Source organism: Cryptotermes secundus, unplaced genomic scaffold, assembly GCF_002891405.2.
Source record: "Cryptotermes secundus unplaced genomic scaffold, Csec_1.0 scaffold212, whole genome shotgun sequence".
Classification (NCBI taxonomy): Eukaryota; Metazoa; Arthropoda; class Insecta; order Blattodea; family Kalotermitidae; genus Cryptotermes; species Cryptotermes secundus.
The window spans coordinates 290,177-311,310 of record NW_019721006.1 but is presented as its reverse complement, the minus strand read 5'-3'; the positions used below and the strand labels follow the sequence as shown (position 1 = coordinate 311,310).

Below are 21,134 nucleotides of genomic sequence, written 5' to 3'. Positions count from 1 at the left end.
TCAAATCACAAATAAAGTCTTCTTTGCACCTCATAATTCATTTATTGCCAGTTCTGCAGCTGCCAGCTCCAAAGACTCAACTCGGTTACTGTCCACTACTACACTGTCTCTACTCTCATGTTCTACAAAATATTTATTATAACCAATTTTCATGGACCCTACGGAAAACACCTTCTTCTGTTGTTCAAGCATGCGTGTTTACTGGTACGTTACTCTAGCAATGGAAGTATATTACATTGTATGTTACAATTAACCTACTGCTTTGAGAAATAAATATATTTTAATAAAGGGGAATGATGATACAATGCTAGCAATTTTAGGAGACCGGCAAATAAAGAATTCCGCAACCAATTGAACTTGGAAGTTATGTCGTCAAGAATTAAAGTTTTCACTATTCGACGCTGTTGAAAAACCCATTCCTTTCAAGAAGGTTAGATGTGAGAACGTACGAAATGACAAAAGTCAATAATTTTTCCAACGTTTGCATAATTGTATGGAGGAGTAATTTATTTTAAGTAACATTAATAATAACTAAAACACAAAACGAAGTTTTCTACAAAGGGAGAAATGAATTAATGTCCAAGATATTTTGGAGACTATACTTTTACGAGTAAATAAAACAAATATACTGAAAAATAAGTTTTTCTTATTAACAATCTTTGCGACAGAATAACCGAAATAATATGAAACAGCAGTGATTTATACGTGGAAGAGTCATTAAGTCCGTGGACTGTGGTTTTATCGCATCATATTACAAGGTATTCTCATACACTTACACATATCCACGTCGGCCCTCAAAATAGTTGCCGTTGGCCACTACGCAAGTCTGCCAACGTTGATATAGCTGCCGAAGACATTGCTGAAACATATTGGCAGGAATTTCCCGTACGGCGCCTCTTGTGGCGCTGACCACCTCCTCGGACGCCTGAAATCTACGACCACGTAGCTTTGCTTTCACGCGGTGAAAGAGAAAGAAATCGCAAGGTGCGAGATCAGGCGAGTACGGAGGGTGTAGCAGAACGGTGACCTGTTGCCTTGCCAGTTCCGCTTGGACAAGAACAGAGCGACGTGCAGGGGCGTTGTCGTGTAGCAACAGCCAATTCTTCATACGCCAAAGATTTTGCCCATTATTCAAACTGCCATATTTTCGATTTCCGCCACTCGCATTTAACTGCAGTTCACAACAGAGGCGGTAGTTCTGCTTATACTGTTTGCACACAACTGCCTCTTGCTGTGATGAGAGATGAACTGACAGGGCAACAGATCGTGCCTCAACCTATCCATTGTAGTGCATTGCAAAGACTCTTTGCGGCCAGTCCACGAACTTGTTGACTGTGGCAGTAGTTCGTGTCCACAGAGTAACTGATCGAAATAATGACTAATAAATGGAATTGTAAAAATTGTTTTGTTCAGAAAGTGCGACCATTGATGTTAGAATTACATTGTTCAACAATAGTTGAGAAAGACCCTGCAGAACTCCCCTTTCAATTAACCATACTCATGACAGTCAGGGATCCACGTTTTATAAACTTTCAGAACTGGCGTTACTCACTAGAGATGATGCTAAGAGCAGTATTAAGAAAGGAACGGTAAAAGCGCTGCTATTATACACATTAACACATAAAGACCGTAGCTATGAAGCACCACGAAATAACGGGCTCTAATCCTTGCGTTCAGCTGTGAAAGGTTAAAAGGCATTGTCTTTGTTCCAAACTAAGCAGTGCTACATGAACAGGTATAAGGAAATGAAGTAAGCCTTCGCGCCTTATTAATGTCGGCATTCTATGAAGATAAGGAGTCAGGTTCAGGCTCCGGCCCCTTTATCCAAGGGAGAAAACCTCTTAATTTCGAGAACCCTTTGTTAAACAACTAGGATTTATGTTTTTAGATGTTTCTTCTATTCTCAGCTGTGTTAAGCACTGAGCTTTAAAATATTTATTCTGTTCTCAGCTGTGTTAAGCACCGAGTTTTGAAATATTTATTTCTCAGGACCGACGGAGTCCAGACATATCCATTCGAAAAGATAAATTGCTGAAATTAGATAATTTTTGGATTACAGGAGGAAGTCAAAAGACACTGTAGCCATGCGGACGCGTTGCTAAGTAATGACAATGCAAATAACGCCCGTTGCTAGATAACAGATTTCTAACACGTACCAATAAACTGCCTGAGTAGCGATGATCTCTACGCGGTCCTTGCGACAGTTGCGTGATGAAAGAATAAAGGAACTGTTGGGGCGGTGTTTCCTATGAGGTCCTTGCCGAGGGGTTATAAGCGGGACAAGCCTAGAATTTAGTCATACCCTTATGGAGGAGTTTTCGAATACCTCCAACGTGACCCTGCGAGTCGTAGGAGGCGAAAAAAATGGAAGTCTCAAATCTGAGGAAGAAATATACGGTCGCGAGTTCCAAGGGAATTGTACCCGAGAAAGACTGCGCTGGCAAGGGCCAGCAGCATATACAAAAGGCAGACCCGTCCTCGTCAGAGAGTGCGCCCCACGAAAACAAGACCGTAACTGCCAAAGAGTAATAAATACCTGATCTTGAGCTCTAGATGTGGTTGGACACCAAGACTCACTGACTGACTGACTGACTGGCCGTCAGTCGCAAAGTGACTTTGACTTTGACTTGAATTTAGTTAGTTGTGCACCCAACTTCTCGTTAGAGAGGACGTTACAAAAGGATTATTACAGCAAGGCTTCAGTTGAAAAAGATCTCTGGTCGTGGGTCTCAAGGGGCTTGAAGCCAAGACGAACTGAATGGTGGTAAACTGCCAGCCTAAAGTAACTTTGACTTTGACTCTGATTTGAGTTCAGTCAGTTGTGAGACAATCAACAGTCAGTAAGTGCTCAAACACGAATTCTGAGGAAGCTACGGCTTTGGAACTCATTACCAGGCAACGACTGGTGAAGACACTGCAAAATAAGAAGTATTAGTACGTGCTGTAATCAATTGCAGAGTGAGAACTAGCGACAGCGCTGTCGTTACTTGTAGTTGCGACATGTAAGTTGTCAATAAATAATTTTACTAATCCAAACCCCGTCTATAGGCAACCACACACGTGACAATAGAAATATAAAATAAGAGAATCTTTCTAAATTCTAATATTTCATTTTCTGGTCACGTTACTTTTAATTTCGTGAGGAGACACACGTATTTCCGGGATTGACTGATTCTGTCACTACTTATGTTAAATTAACTGAATCCTCTGAAACGTCTTCGGAACTGTAGCTTGGAACTGACGAACTGTTTTAATTTTTGTTCACCTAAAAATTGGATTAGATTCAGTTTCACTTTGTTTGGTTGTATTTCTTTGCATTACATAGAGCCGCAGTACTTACAGTTTATGGCGATATACATTATACACCATATACTGGAACTGGGACTAAGCTGCGCGCTGAACAAATAAAAGAGATGTTTCCTTGAAGGCAAAGACGATCCCGAAGTGAAGCTGACAACTCGTTTTATAGCGCAAAGACGGCAAATCCATGTCCTTATAATCGTTGACGGTTAGGTAGTTAGTACTGTTACAAAACAGCCATTTCAGTAAAGGACACATATCAGAGGCGATCTCTCTTGAGAAACATTCAATAATCTAAGAAAATCTGAGAAAATATCCAGGAACTTTGGAAAGAATGAGAGTTGAGTTAGAAAGTCCCAATATAAATAACAAATACAAAGATAAATCGAAGTTTTTTAGAAGATGAATCCATAAAACAGATTTTACCAAGCTGCAAACTTCTGAATTTAGTTTAGAACTTTGTTCGTTCGAATCGTGAAATGGATGGCTCATTCTGTTTCACATTTATATTAGTATCTCCTAGTTTCCCGCAGTACAAATATACAATCTCTGGTGCAGTATGCTAAAATGAGCAAAGACAGATCCCTTTCCTGTATTATNCCATTGAGCAACGGAACATTTAAATCATACACGTCAGTTTTTCGATCTCCTGTTTATGACATGACAGGCAAACCGTAAAACAGCTTGTTCAAATTACGAAAAACAACATTGTTTGTCTTTGTGTTACATTCATTTCAAATTGGTATTGTGAGATTGATATAAATCAATCACAGTGCTGATCACAGAGGCATCAAAGCAATCCTTGAAAGCTATGTAACCAACTACTGAAGGCAAATCATGGTCTTGCATGCTAGAGTATTTTGTTCCACATATGAATATGTAGAAGAACATACGACTACGTCATGTATTTTGATCCCACTTCATTTATTTTGCAAGTGATGTGCGGTTTATAGCTCATATATATAGTGATGTCTATACCCATTGCTAGGCAACGATTCCATAAACATGTGCCAGCGACAAACACGCCTCAACAATAGAGAGGCTGTTTTGTACGTGGTCCGCGCCGTGACCGCTGCTGTGCGATTGTGGGCTAAACACGCCTAAATAATAGGGGGAAGTAGAAGACGTTTTCCGTGGGGTCCGTGCAAAGTGATTATAAAAAGAATTCAATTTAACAGCAGATATGAAGAGTCGAGTTTCGGGACGCCAGCCTGCCATGATGTGTGACCTTGGGAGCAGAGGGATTGAATTGAGTCGAGTCTTCGGAATTGGCAGTTGCAGAATAATAGCAAGACAGGAGTTAGGTTACGAAATGAAGACTTGATGTGTGATTTGAAGTGACAGTGAAATTTTTATAAATCCGTTGCCAGGATACCACTAGTGAAGACAGAGAATCATAGTGCGTGTGGAACGGTGAACTGTAAAGTGTTCAAATAGGCGAAGAGGTCTGTAGTATCTGTAGTCCCGAGTGTATGAATGTACTCTCACACAACCCCCCTACACGTGACAGCATATAAAATATATATATTGTGACATGTTGAGCTATGGATGACGCCCCTCCCCCACCCCCGCCACCCGTGATGCGCCGAGCGAAGCCGAAGTGAGCCGAAGTTAGCCGAGTCCTAGCATCCTGGTCGCTATGCAAAGCGAGTCAACAGCGATGACGTCACCAAGGGCAGCACGGGTAAACTGGATTGCGAGAGNTCCGAGTTAGCCAGCAACTAGTCAGTTGTATTGTGGCATTTGGAGTCTACTATTTGTGATACTGCAGATAGCAGTAATCGTAAATCTGTAATTTGGGTGATTGTAAGTGCGAATGTGAAATAAAATTCGCTATATAAAATACGGCGTGAAGTTATTTGTCGCGTATACACCCAATACGTGACTATATATATATATATATATAGTGTGACATGTTGACCCCTACCTCCCCAGCTGCACGTAGCAGTAACGTAGCGCTCGCGTAATAGGCGAGCCATCACCCCGCAACTCTCCCAGCGGTGACGTCACGAGCGGAGCCGAAGTGAGCCGAGCGGAGCCGAAGTTAGCCGAGTCCCCGCAACCTTGAAGCGATGCAAAGCGAGTCAACAGCGGTGACGTCACCAACGGGTAACAGTGTTGCTAGGCTATACGCCACGTCACAACTAGCAACAGCAAACGGAATAGAAGCCGGCTGAGCAGCAAGCGAGTGTCAGTGCATTATCAACGAGTTCTCAGTTCGCAAGTTACGAGCTACAGACGCGTGTGCGATAACCAGTGATAACCAGTGATATCTGGAGTGTGTAATTCAGGGAGATTTGTATAGCTCCCGCGTTATTATTACGTGAAGACTCTTGAAGATAGTGTTAAGAGATTTTGTTGTGGGGTTTGTAAACTGTGGAAACCCGTAACATTGTGATAATTAATTGTAGCCGATATTTGTAGATTGTTCAATAAACCAGTTAACGATCTCTACGGCGTATTCTGTAACGAAACACGTTACAATATATATATATATGTGTGTGTGTGTGTTGTGTACGTATTTATGTACATTTCAATATGTACGAGTAACTTATTAATGAAATTCTATATAACCATGGTTCTATTGACACTCCACTTTCTTACTTCCGAATTCACCGTCATAAAATGCACTGCTTTGATCTTAATACTTAATTATACTAAGATATAGAATCCGGTATATCTTGACTTGTGGAATTTTCACGAACCCTTTGAAGACCATCGGTTAGTATATGTATCACTTCTTTAACATACTGAAACTCTGAATTCTGCCCACGGAGTGTATTTGTGAATTTCGCATGGTTCTTACACTAATCAACACCTCCCTCCCCAAAAGAAACAGTATTAACCGGTTGGTCTATGTAGCGGAGACGTAATGTGTTTCCTGTGAGGTATAAACTGAATTTTTATATGTGATTTAGGAAAAAATTAAACTGACTGATTGTGTAGAATACCGATACGTACAACTGCAAATACAGATGACGTTTACTAGTGACTACAGCCGAAGTAAATGACAGACCCGTCCTCTCGTCAGAGGGGACGCCCCACACCGACAAAATTGTCACCGTCTGACAATAACATAAATTTGGTCTTGGATCCTAGATCGGGCTTTGCACTAAGATTGTTTTGCCAACTGATCGTCGATCGTGACGTGACTCTGACTTTGACTCAGGCTTTAAAGGTTTAAGATTAATTGTTAATAATAACTAAAGAGTAACGATATTTTACAAAATAAGAAATTTATTGACCGTGGAAATTGGTTCATGCTCTGAAGGTCCTGACTTTATTCTGAATTTGTCCGATTTGAACCTTGGCCGGGGCACGGAATATACCGGCTGAGATATTTCGTGGTATTACTCAGCCCCTGGAGGTAAATGTACCTCTAACTGGGTCATAACGAGTTTCCTCAATATCCTCTCCAATTCATCACTTACTATCATCCAATCATTCGCCACTACGTGCCGTGAATTAATGACAGCGTAGTTAAATATATCGACCGCCTCTGTGGTCTAGTGGTCAGAGTTCCTGGCTCGATTCCCAGTGCTGCAAGATTTTCTGAGAAGTAGTGGGTCTGGAACGGGGTCCACTGAGTCTCGTGATGATAATTGAGGAGCTATTTGAAGGAAATAGCGGCTCCTGTCTAGAAAACCGAAATTAACGGCCGTGGGGATCCGTTGCGCTGATCACGTGAAACTTATATCCGTTAAAGTTGGCGCTAACTTCCCCGACAAACGGCGGGCTCTTGGTCGGTGTAGTTAGTTCGCTTGCGGACTATAAGCCACGGAGTTTGTTTTTAGTTGTTATTGTTAACAACAGAATAAGTAGTATCAAAGGCAAATTTTAAATATTAATATTAGCAGTTTATTCTATGATATTAAAATCTGTGCAAGCAAAAGAGTGAAAATGATCCAATGTTACGAGAACAAGCCCCAGAAAGACACCTAACTGTAAGTCGGGGAGTGGCTCTGCCTGTAGATTTTGATCACACTATACCTATGAAAGAAATAGTTCTTTACTCTTAAAAGAGAAATATATTGTAGGCTCGGACTTTTAATAAATTTCATAAACTGGAGAAAACTACACATAAAAATAAATAAATATTATAATTGCAAATTGATAAATTCTTAAAGCTTTCTTTTCGCTGATGAAGTAATTTACAGGAAAGTAAGTTTCGTAGAGTTCTTCCTAACTCTAGGAATAGTTTGCATTTTAATATCAGCGTTCAATAACATCCTTCACCCTAATGTCCTCGCATACAATACTTCAGAGAATTCATATTTTCTTGAAACTCTATCCATGAGGTCAGTCTCGTATTCTTTCGTTACGTTTTTGGCGTAATAAGGAGATGTAGGAGACAGAGTACAGAAGTTGCAAATGAATAACCCGTTTCAAAAAGGAAAAGTAGACGAAGAAATGGACCGATGACAAAGAAAGAGAATATGCTGAAAAGATCACGAACAGAACGGAAATTCATGAAACTGCGTAATGGAGGCATGGCGTAATGGCGTCCATGATGAGCAGATGCCTAGCGGATGCGGGTTGTCTTCATTTCAGAGTTTCGGATGCTTGCTCTGAATTCCAATGAAGAAGCACAGCCTGCCTACATGTATGTGAGTGGTTTATTCCACCAAGGGCGCCAAAACTATGATATCTCGCTGACAAGTACAAAGCGAACGCAAAACTACAGTTCAATTTCGGAAGGAAAGGCAACTTAATATTTCGACAGTTACCAGAATGAACTGAGGAAAGATATACAAAATTTCCACTGAGCACAGCCGATCTCGGAACGGAGATATGGAAACATAACCTCCCGAATATAAACCTGGAGCTCACATACGCCATCCTATTGGTTTGGAACATATTCTAAGGAAATGTGGAATTGATTTATTTGCACAGCCAGCCATACTTTGGCTTTCCCGCAATACAATATCGGTAATGAGTAATAATATAATAACATATCTTACGTGCGTATTTAAACGGCAGTTTGTGTATCAAAACGTTAGCTAGAAAACAGACCATAAAGCGTTCGAGTTCCATTCTTTCTCTCTTAATTCAATCATAACGGTACATAATGAAACACTAGACGTTTTCGATAGCCGTGTGGGGTGCTGACTAAGCTATATTTAAAATCGTAAGTCAGCATGTCCTTATTACTACAAGCGCGTAGGGTATAACAAGCTGAAATACCCGTAGTTCAATTTATCAAACCCGATAATTACGAAATAGTTCCGTACATTAATTACCGTTATGCCGGTCACGGTAGCCGAGCGGTCTAAGGCATGCACTGTCTTCGATCGCTCGGAAGCCGGGATCGTGGGTTCGAATCGCACTCAGGGCATGAATGTTTGTGTGCGTTTTTCTGTGTTTGTGTACAGGTAGAGACCTTGCGATGAGCTGATCACTCGTCCAAGGAGTACTACCGTATGTGTTAGATCTAGAAAAACCGAAGTGAACGGAATTCATGGAGGTAGGCCTAGGCCCACTGGGGCTGTAGTGCCAAGGAAAAAAAAATTACCGTTATATCCATGATTAACATGGGCTTAGTGTTTGAGAGCTAACTGGATTATGCCCCTTAAGATTGAAGCGTTTTGTTGATATAAAAAGCGCGCCTTAAAATAAGCTTTATACATATTAATCGTTAAATTAAACTAAATATAAAATCTTCAAAATCATTTTTTTGACCCAAAATAATTGAAGAAATCTGATCCTATGATTTCAACATACTGGTTTCAAAATCTCTCTTCAAAAAATCTGGGCATATTCGTAATGCCCATCGGTTTATAAGGTGTTTAGGAGCTGATTACACTGAAATCTTGATTTTTCAAATTAAGGGACTAGGTAACATGTGTAGGAGCAATCAGAGGTGTAAAGAAATCCAGTTGAATGGTCGTTTCCCTTAAGCGAGATGAGAGTAGAGCGCGTTTTGTTCCTTATTTCCGTCACTTCACTGAACCTGTAGAATTAAGGAGTTTCCATTTCGACGTTTCTACACAGCTGGAAGTCCCAACATCCGCTACATATAATGCAGCTGGCCCTAGCAGAGTGATTCATGGTGCAAGTTTATTTCAGAGATGAATTACTATAGCTGGCATAGCGACGAGCTACAGGCTGGAAGATCAGTGTTCCATTTCCGGCAGGGAAAGGAATTTGTATGTACTCCACAGAATTCAGACAGGCTCTGGGGTCCACCTGGTCTCCTATCCAATGGGTACCGGGGGCTCTTTCCCCAGCGGTAACGTTGCTGGGTTATGAAGCATATTGTCGAGGTCAATGATGGTGGATCTATACACCCACTCCCCCACACTCCTTCATGGCGTAGTGCTTAATTAGTTAAGCACAGGGACAACTTTACTTTCTTAGTGGAAGGAAGTAACGAGATAATTCATACCGGGCCCTCATTGTCTATTAGTAACTATACCGAGTACGCTCCTTTAACAGAACACACGAAAGAACGACTGCAGTCTCTAATCCGAGTTTGAGGTCCAAGGATATATAATTTGCGGAAAAGTGGTCTGTTGCAGCAACTGTAAGACTGAGTGGGAAGTTTCAACAGAGAGAGGAAGAATGTTGCGCGCTGCGGTTTGCCGTCTGCTCTAACATGTTTTAAGATTAAGGAGCAGATCGATCAGAACAGCTGAGGCAACCGGAGGCTAAGCATTTGCTATGAGTTTCAGACATGGACAAAGACGCTGCAATAATAGACTAACGCTAAAAAGAAAAACTTCTATTCGTCAAAGATGAGAAAGCCTTCCGATGGCCCAAATGCAGTGGTAGCAGAGGGCATATTTATAAATAGAAACCATAGGGGATTTATGAAGCCGCTGAAATAGGTTCAGTTGCCTTGATATTCCTACAGTTTCATAAAGATTGGTTTAGCCATTCTAAAGTTTATAGAATGGGTTTCACAGACAAACAGACAGCATGGTGATCCCATAAGCCTAAGTTTACTTTTTTTTTTTTCAAAATCATGAAAGTAGGCTAAAAATGTGATATCACTAACTGCTGTGTGGTTATTCTTCGTAAGAACATTCGGAACGGAAATAGCTCTGGTTGAAACACTTCTTGCATAAAGATGTCCCTGTACCACCACGCTAGGAAAATGCGTGGACCACTGGATGCAGAGATACGCATTATGCATTGAAAGTGGTTGAGTGCTCAACTTCATGCTCCAGTCGCCTTATCTCGGATATATGAGTGCATAATATGTCTATTTATAGGATATGAGTGGTCTCAACGTTTAAAAAAGGTGACTTTGTCCCTGTTACAGGCCGTGGAAGCCTACAGGTTTGTGAGACGTCGAGGCTCCCACATTATCTCTAGATAATCTCCTCACAGATAGGGATGAGGTTGTCAGTCTTATGCGTCGGCGGCCCTATACTCCTCAGGAAGATTCATAGTACTCATTTCTGTTAGAGGTTTTGTCGACCCCAACGCCACAGTGCGGCTGGCCTCAGCGATTCATTCATTCATCAGTAATCTGTCGGACGACAGGTCCACAGTCTCTTCCAAAACAGTTCCTCCACTTAATGCGATCTTCTGTTTTTGGAAAGAGACTATCCAGGAACAGTGATAATGTGGTAGTTTTTCCATTAGCTTTCCACATCGCAGTACAGCAGCCGTTCAAACCACTCTGGTCACGCCTGTTGCTATACGAAGTTGAACCATCTCGAGCATCATTTGCTCTGTGCTTCAAGTCGCTGCTGATGACGCTGCTTCCGGCATCAGTTTTTGGTGTCTCTCTTCGTCTGATGCCTACCCTTTGACCTGTCCAGCAAGGGAGGCCCTGCCAGTAGCTACGCTACCGCTGGTATAGCTCTCAGGGTCCTTGGCATACTCAAACCCCCTCACCACGATAAGGTGGAGACACAATCCCTCAGCGATTACAGAACAGAAAATTCCGTACTCAGCCTGGAACCTAAGCTTGTTCGTCCAGCTCTGAGCCAGTAAATTTACTGAGTGAGCAGTTGCGGTTCATATGTTTGTTGTCAGAATGTCACAAATAGCAACTAGTCCAGTGTTTAACACTGGGTTACTCCTACGTTCTGCCAGAATATAGAGCCTAATATTTTCCCAGATACAATTTTTTGAAAGGGAGATTAAATGGAATAAGAGAGAAGTTTCTATCACGTGGAGGGAAACTTAAGTACAATTAAATACACTGCATATTACATACACTGAATGACGGACAGGTGGGATAGAGTGGATGGTGGATAGATGTATGTTCGAGTGCTGGGGTCAAATGTAATTCGTGACACTGCTATTTATATTAATATTAATCATAATATTTATGAACATTGATCTCGCAGTGTGTCAGATGGACGTCATGTGCAATTAAATATGACATGTCAAATCGGCTCTGGAAAAAGTTAGCTATATATTAATGGTTTCGTAGATATCTAAATAAAACAAATGCTCACTTTTCTCCATAGCATCTCTGAAATAGGCTACTTCTGGCTAAACTGATGACGCTGATCACAGAAATGATGGATATATGAACTTACATACTAACACAAATTAAGTAAGGGTAATACTCTACTTTATAAAGCCTACTTACAATTTATTAGGCAATTTTGGAAGAATAATATTATTTCAATGAAAATGAACTATAACAGCTCCTTCCATACAGAACTTATTTCTATGTACTGTTAAATATTTTAATTAATACCCAGACATACCCTGATATAATTTAAATACGCAATCCCAATCATAGTATATTTGATGATCGTAGACTTCAAGAAACATACGATGATTCGTATGATTCGGTTATGAGGGAAGTATTGTACAATATTCTCACAGAGTTTGGAGTATCCATGAAACTGGTTAGGCTGATTAAAATGTGTTTAAACGAAACGTATAGTAAAGTCCATATAGGTAAATATTTGTCTCATAATTTTCCTATTCAGAATGATCTAAAATTAGGAGACACTTTATCTACATTACTTTCAAAACATTGCTCTGGAATATGCCATTAGGAAGGTCCAGGAAAACCAGGTAGGATTGAAATTAGATTGGGTGATAATAGAAATACCATAAAGAAAAACATACAAAATTTATTTATCGCTAGTAATGAGGTTGTTCTAGAAGTAAACACAGAGAACTATGTATACTCGTATGTTGCTGTCTCGTCATGAGAATGCAGGGCACGATTATGACATGTAGAGAGGTAGCAGATGTTTTGAAAATGTGGCACAGTTCAGATATTTGGGAACGACTGCAACAAATCAAAACCTGATTCAGGAGGAAATTAAGAGGAAATTGAATTCAGAGAATGCTTGCTACTATTCATTGCAGAACGTTTTGTTTTCTCGTTTGCTGTTAGGAACATTAAAATTAGAATATACAAAAGTATAATTTTGCATGTGTTTCTGTATGTGTGTGTAACTTGGTCTCTGACATTAAGGGAGGAACATAGACTAAGGGTGTTTGAGAACAGAGTGTTGAGGAGAATATTTGGACCGAAGAGAGATGAAGTGACAGGAGGTTGGAGAAAACTGCATAATGAAGAGCTTCATAACTTGTACTCTTCTCCAAGTATAATTAGAATGATCAAGTAAATGAGGATGAGATTGACAGGGCATGTAGCATGTAGCATGAGAATAGGGATGCATATAGAATATTGGTGGGAAAGCCAGAAGGAAAGAGACTACTAGGAAGACTAAGGGCTACTTGGACGGGGGATCAGCCCATCACAAAGGCCGCTGCCTAACACAAACACAGAATAAACACAGACATTCATACTTTGAGTGGGATCGTTCCCACGATTCTAGTGGTCGAACGGGAGAAGACATTTCATGCCTTAGGCCCCGCGGTCACTGGAAGGAAGAAGGTTGGAGGGAGGTAATTTCTGCAGGGTCCGGAGTTGTACGAAGGAGTGTCACGTCAGCAAGTAACACAGACAACGCCATCAACCACGCTATTGACGTAAGTTAAGCTACAAAGTGGCGCCAACTCGTGGTCACATCGACAGCGACGAAGAGATGCGCAGTTATAAGGTGGTTACCAATAGCGTAGTTGGCTGAGGCACCATGCTACAAGCCGGAAGTTCCCGGGTTCAAGTCCGGATGGGGTCATTGGATTTTGTTCTCAATTTACCTAATGCTTCCAGCCGCACTATGGCCTTGGGGTCGACTCAGCCTCTAACGGAAATTAGTACCAGGAATATACTTGGGGTAAAGGGCGGCAGCCATATAAGGCTGACAACCTTGCCGCCATCTATGAGCCGATTTTCTAGAAAATGTGGGAACCTCAATGTCTCACACCCCTATGGGCCTCCACGACCTGTTACAGGAATAGCTTTACTTTACTTTACCAACGCGTAGCTGCACCTACGGGGAAACGGAAGTCGGTTACTGAACGTATGTTCTGTTGTAAAACAGAATTTTCTCATGTTATTTACGTGCATTTATATTTTAAATTTCTATAGGATAAATTATTTTACTAAAGACAGTGAAATCTACAAGGTTATGATGTCCCGAATATGTCACTAGTCACAAGAAGTAAACACAGAGTGGTGACAGAGAAACCTTTTGTGATGCGACAACTTACAAGAATCAGAAAAGGATGGGAAAATAACGTGAAGGTAGACCCTAGACTGAAGTGGCCCGGGATAATAACCTGTGACTATCTTCGGCAGCAGCGGGATCTTTGCCACAGTTTTCGATAATTTCCTATGGACTGATTTTAATCTTATGTATATATATATAATTTTGTACAGAATTTTGAAAATGTAGATAATATGCTTGATATTTCATGTCTTTTGGATGCATTATTTTTCTACTTTGAGAATGCCAAAATAATTAACCTATTCATCGACAAATTACCACAACAGTGATATCGAACACTTAAAACATCACGCTTGTAAAGAGTACAGACATTCTCTGAACCGTTAACACTGCAGTACATGAAGGGGGATAGAGAGAACAGAAACCTAGACTGCTTCAATTTCCACGAATTTTAAAATGAGTTTAAATGATTTATTTATTATGATTTATTATTTATTTATCCAAGAGAATATTTTGACGTAAGAGGGAGGAAGGAAAAGGAAGAAAGAGAAAACTGTATAACGGAAAATTTATTAATTTAAATCTTCAAAGTGTAAGCTGATCAAAGCAAGGAGGTTGAAATGTGCAAGGTCATGTAGCACATAGAGAGAAATTATTTAAAAATGTAGTTTGAAAACATGAAGCCAAGGTGTCACTTCGAAACGTAGCAATAAGTGAAATATAATATTACAAGGGAATCTCATAAATGTTCTAATAAGAAAGTCAATAGAAAGTCCGTCCAGTGTAACAATTTGTAGGTCACTTCTTTATCACTTCTGCCTTACATGTTTCGGTTTAGTACAACCATCATCAGAGGCACATAGTACAATCATGAAAACACTGTCGTTGTTTAAGATGTACACAGTTTTGTTTGCTGCGTGGACGCTGCTACAATGTGTCGACGTGTAAAAGCACAACACTTGTTAGGATTGTTGAATGCACTATCAATCCTCACATTCCATCCGAAACTTCCCTCAAGTTAAAAACGTCAATGTTAAAATATTCAAAATATCTTAAAACATTTAAAAATTTTTTTAAAACATTTAAAACATTTGATGCAAATATTAAGCTCCTCCTTGTTGATTCATCCCAAAGATGGGAGATGTCAGCTTTGGTTGTATGTCTTGTAGTTAGATGTTTCCAATGTGCTGTGTGTTGTGTACACAACAATTATGGGGAGATGCACAGAGAGACAGGCTACACATACGGATACACAGACAGACAGACAGACAGTAAGGTGATCCTATAAGCCTTCCTTTATTTTAAAAATAAGGAAAGTAGGCTAAAATAGATTTAAAGAAATGAGGTTTAACAGAGAAAATGAACACCGAAAGGCTATTTCAGGAGCCTGTTTCATCTATGACAGTTTCTAAGGGCGGACTCACTATCACGGACAATAGCAAGATGGCGACGTCAATTACAAAGACCCACAACCGTGTCTTTGTCTTCCAGCGTACCTATACCATTTTACTGTATGTGCCACACTGTACGTAGCAAAGATGGCGGAGATGGTAACATAATATATACAAAGATGACTTACTAACTGCATGGAACAGATTCCTTCTTAAAACGTTTATAGTCGCTCAGCTAGTCAAGAATTTTCCTGCTTGCTATAGAACCAGAATGTTCATTTCAGTATTCACAATATCCCACTACTCCAGTAAATTTGATCTATATTAATTCCGTCCACATTCTTGTACGTTACAATTTTAATATTAACAGAGTTTTCATGATGAATATTAATTTCTGCTGTCATCTGTGCTGCAGTAGTTGTGTGTTTTTTTAAACTTCCTTATGAGTCTACGACGATCTCTTTCTGTAAATGTTGACTTTCGCCCCTGTTGCTCTTCGCTGATGTTCTTCTCCCGTGATTCATGTATGCTGACATATCCTTAGAGCATCTTGCTCCCGATACACCTGATAATGCGGCAGTTTTTGTCACAGAAGCTCCAACCTTCTGTCCTCTTCCAAAATTGAACGAGTCTTCCATTTTCCGATTCTTCCGCAAGGACCGTCATTCAGCACACTCACTGATGCACTGACACGAGCACTACAGAGTCTAGACAAACGGAAGAGCATTCAGAGTTGCAAACTGAAGTTCTTTCAGTGTAGCTAACACAAACAGTCTCTAGTCTACAGTTTCTTAGTCCTTCCTTTAATTTGCCTACCCCCCATTGTCCTTTTGTCTCCTTACTCACTTTCTCTTTATCTGCCTGATGACTGGCAGAAGCTCACATAAGAAGTATGCTAGAATTTCCTAGCTAGACAAACATGTTCACTTAATGCATTTGAAAATCATACGCCTAATCAATACGAGGCCGGTCACGGTAGCCGAGCGGTGTAAGGCATGTACTGTCTTGGCTCGCTTGGAAACCGGGATCGTGTGTTCGAATTCCACTCAGGGCATGGATGTTTAGTTTGTGTGTGTGCATTTTTCTGTGTTTGTGTACAGGTAGAGGCCTTGCGACGAGCTGATCACCCGCCCAAGGAGTCCTACCGTATGTCTAAGATCTAGAAAAACCGAAGTGAACGGAGACGTTCATGGAGTTAGGCCTAGGTCCACTAGGGCTGTAGTGCCAAGGGGAAAAGAAATCAATATGAGACGCCACGACGGTAATAGAAACCATGTCTAACGTCACATTCTTTGGTATTTAAAACCCGAGTTTAATTATAAGTAAGAATAATTCTCTATACTTATTTCAGTACACAAACTTATACGCGTATCTTATGAACTTATAAATATTCGAGCAAAAGATGAACACGCAGTTACAAGCATAATTAAGAGTTTATTACAGAGGTTTGACAAGGATTAAAATTGCTGCCTCATGCTTGAGTGATTTATTTTATGGTAAATATAAATTACAACATGCTATATCTGAAGTGTTAAATGGAAAGTGACAGCACAGGTCTATGACATTTTCAGCGCAAAATTATCATCAATAATATTAAAATTTCTTCACGCTGTTGGTAATTCAGAAGCGTCACTAAAATTTTGTTTCTAAGCTTATGAGAACAAATAACAGCCACGTATATCATGGAGCTTTGCGCATCACACTCATTTCATTATCGGTTTCGTAATTTTAGAATGCACAGGATGTATGGAAATATATATAGGCCTATACACGTGCAGTCGCAGGACACACGCAGGTCTGGACAATGCCCATTCACCTGGATCGTGCAATACATCGCAGTGAACATGCCACTCTGCATGTTTCCGGAGAGTATATTATTTTCTGGGTGTTGAAACCCGAAACAAATAACGCTCATGTCATATAGAACGTACTGCAGGAGTTGTCTGAAAGTGGGACTAGGCGTCATTTACAGTGAATCTTTGGGAACATAGCGCCGATTCATGTAGAAGTCAAACTGGGAGAAGTACAATGGAAGCCGATTTCTTTTCCTCTTCGCGCCCACTTTGGAGCATTGGGCTTATTGCTGAGGTTCAGTGATCATTTTTACAGATGGTAGGACTCCTTGGACGGGTGATCAGCTCGTCGCAAGGCCTCAACCTAAACACAAGACAACATAAACACAGAATAAACGCATACACACACCAAACATTCATGCCTTATGTGGGATTCGAACTCACGACCTCGACTTCCGAAAAAGCTAAGACAGTACGTGCCCTAGACCGCTCGGCTACCGTGACCGACAAGCTGAAATTAATGAACCGTAAAAGTGTTAAGGTTTCGACAGTCAAATAGTAGTCTTCTTGGTAATGACACTGAATAGACTTGTAGGTGTATTATCAGCCTAAGAGACGAAGATGCGACACCCACCTTCAGTGTCGAGAAACATAATGCAACATTGTACTCACCAACTGAAAAAAATAACACATGTAAGAACCGTCACACGGAAAGAAAGATTTTTGCTGTCGAGTTCCTCCTTTAACGTCATCGTTACGTTCTTATAAAGAGCGACGTTATGCGAAACGACTTTAAGTGGATCCATATTTACCATAATAATTTAAGAAGTACGTAGGTTACGTTCCTCAGCCTTTCTTCGCCTCCATAACATGCATAGGCAATATGAACGGTACTGTAAATACTTGTATATTCTTGGCTACAAATGCATGCAGCCATAAACTGCAATAACATCCTGTCCCTTTCCATACGGGTGAACGATAGAGACATGCGCTTTAATGTCAGAACTCTGGAGGGCACAACTTCGACTTCAGCATTACAGCATTTTTCACGATCTTCAACCAGTAATTCCAGATCTCTGGTAACATTTTAACAACTAATATATGAATGTATAAGGGGTAGGCCTTCTCGGCCCTTGCACCGCGACCTACAGTGATCTGTTGTGCTTCCATTTGAACAACTAAATAATGACGAAAACACAGTAGACCACTGTAGGTCGCGGTGCAAGGGCCGACAAGGCCCATCCCTCATACATTCATACATTGAAGTAATGACGAGATAAGGCGATATCGTGTGGAGCGTTTGTATGAGAATACTCGTAGTAACGGCGTAATAACGGAACAAACTCAACTGAGGTAACGTTAAGTGAGATCTTACCGTATTACCTACAAAGGACTCATGTTCGTCTCAGTTCATAATAAGATACAACATCAAAAGTTAGAAATTTGTAGTGATAGGTATTTTGAGAGAATTCGTGAAATGAGGATAAAATTAATTCCAGTATTAAAGGCGTAAAATTTAGTTTCAATAAATTTTAATAAATGCATCTGAGTGTCATGACACTGGAAAACGCTAACCAGTATTAGCTGGAAAGTGTCACTGAATAGGATTCTTAAGACCTTCTAGAACAGATCTGTCGTACGGTTGGCAGTTGTGCCAAGAGACATCCTCCACAGAATAATACCTGTCATACATCATTGTTATCTCGGTATAATGCAATTTATCATTCCTACAGCATTAGCGAACACTTTCTGTTGAAAGAGAACTCAATTCTAGTTGAGTAGAGTCAACAAAGACATTGGAGATTTCTTACGGGCTTCTGCACTATACAGATGGAGAAAATAACATCGTTTTGTATTTTTGTGTCTTCTGTATCTCATACAAATAGCCTCAGAAATTGATGTCACTCTAACCATTTATTATCGAATGAAATTTCCTTTGTCGTTTTATTGTCACTTTAATGTAGTACTCAGCGTCTGATAATCCTCTTATTCCATTCTCCTCTTTACGGTCAACGAATTCAGCTCTCTACCTATTGCCACGCGTTAGAGTGATTATAGGCCAGGTTTTGATTGGTAATTGGATTTATTGAACACTTACAGATCGTAAAAACAAATGACTGTAGCGCTATCTCTAATTCACACACTCTACAGTTCGTTACAGCGCGCACCAAAACTTCTCAGTCTGCTGTATCTTCAACGGTTGTCGCCTGGTAACGGCTTCGAACACCGTAGCTTCCTCAGCTTCTCTGTTCACGCCCTTACTCGCCGAAAATTTTCTGCCAACTAACTAAATTCTAGACTTTTCCTGTTATAACACCTTGGCTCGGACTGCATAGAAGATACCGCTTCAACAGTTATATTTTTGCGGCACACAGATATCGCACGGACCGCGTAGGAAACACAACTTTCTCTGTTAATTCATTGGCGCGCGTTAGGAATCTCTTGCCTAGCAACGGGCGCTATTTACAGAGTCATTGCTTATTAACAAGTCTACATACAACATTATCTCAGCTGTCACCTTATCCGCACTGCCTCGCCGTTAGCGGTCACTACTATTATAATATCTTTTCGATATACTTATGTAAATACACCAATTATAAACGTAAATGTGCCGCGAAAATAACGGTAACATATGTGGGAAGGCTGCAAAAATGTTGTAGGATTTGAGGTTCTCACAGCGGTGGTTACGGTGACATAACTCTGTAAAAAAGAGTTTTTATGCGTCGTTACGTTCAAATATGTGTACGCCTTCTTAAGAGTTTGCATATGCCACAAGACGCACCGCTGTGGAACAATGAAGGAGAAATATACACACGTATAAATTCGTGTTATTTAAATTAGCAGAAAGCTAATACTAAAATTGATCTTAGAGGAATGGGATGGTGTGACAGGGCTGGATTCATCTGGTCCAGGACACGGAAAACCGGAGGGCTCTCGCGAGCACTGTAACGAACAGTCGACTTCCATAAAATGTTGTGAAATCCCTCAGAAGCTGAGCGATTGGTGGTTTCTCAAGAAGGACTCAGTTCCAAGGAGTTATTTACTTACACAACTATTTGTCTTTATAAATTTGTTCTTCAAGACAGTACTTAATTTCTTTACAGGACACAAAAATATATGTAAGTCTTACACTGCTCAAGAATTATGCTGCACTGTTCCTGTTTCCTTACTGATGGCCAGGCAGCTATCGGCTAATGCTGTTGCTTACTATAGAGGTAAGAAAAAGAAAAGTTGTCACTCTGCTTCACTAATTTAGCACTACGCCGTGAAGACGTATGGAAGAATGGTTGTATTCGTGCACACTTTCTTGATATCAGCATTAGCTGGATGTGAGGGGCCGATTTACACCCGGGGAAAGAGCCCCCGGTACCCATTGGATAAGAGGCTGGCTGGGCCCCAGAGCCTGTCTGGACGAAAATTCTTGCCTCCAACCTCGATCTTTTGGTCGTCCATTCCGTAGCTAGTCGCTATACGTACGGCACTATCCTGTCTCTAAACATCCGAAGAAATAAATTAATCCATGTCCAAGCTTCAAAGATTATTAGACATATTTTTAATTATTTATAAAGTAAGCAGGCATCAAGATTTGCGTTTACAATTATTAAGTATGTATCTGCATTAGTATCCGTAGTTTAACCAATTCATTCCAAAATAACTGTCAAATCAGTAACTCTTTTGAATAACAGCGGTAAATGAAATAAAATTTAAAATATGTAAGATTGAATTCAGTACAACTTGCAATGGTTTCATAACGACTCAATTAGTAAAATGACTTCGCTAGAGCGTGTAGCTTCAGCGGCCTCTTCAGATTACTCACTTTACTACTGACGGACGCTTAAAATAGTATCATTAAAATTACAATTAAATAAATATGTATTATTGTTAATGGTTCTAACCAACTACAGGGACCAGAGTTCTTATTGAGAAGCTGACAGTTACTCACCTGGACAATGAATTCGCCGTCCTTCATGGAACTCAAACGTTTATAACAAAATTCACAACAGGCAGTCAGTGGAGCCTATCTTGAGACAGCTTAATTTAGTCCATTTCTACAAGTCACATTAAATATAAATATTTTACTCCCATCTACATCTATTTTCTGAAGTGGTCGTCCACTCAGGTTTTTTTTTCCTTGGCACTACAGCCCCAGT

The 21,134-nt window shown here is 40.3% G+C and overlaps 1 protein-coding gene across 1 annotated transcript in view; it reads right to left on the bottom strand.

Moving 5' to 3' along the window:
• The window catches only part of LOC111874777 (glycine receptor subunit alpha-3), a 307,329-nt gene that overhangs the window by 170,405 nt on the left and 115,790 nt on the right, over window positions 1-21,134 (bottom strand). The gene's annotated exons all lie outside the window — the stretch shown is intronic.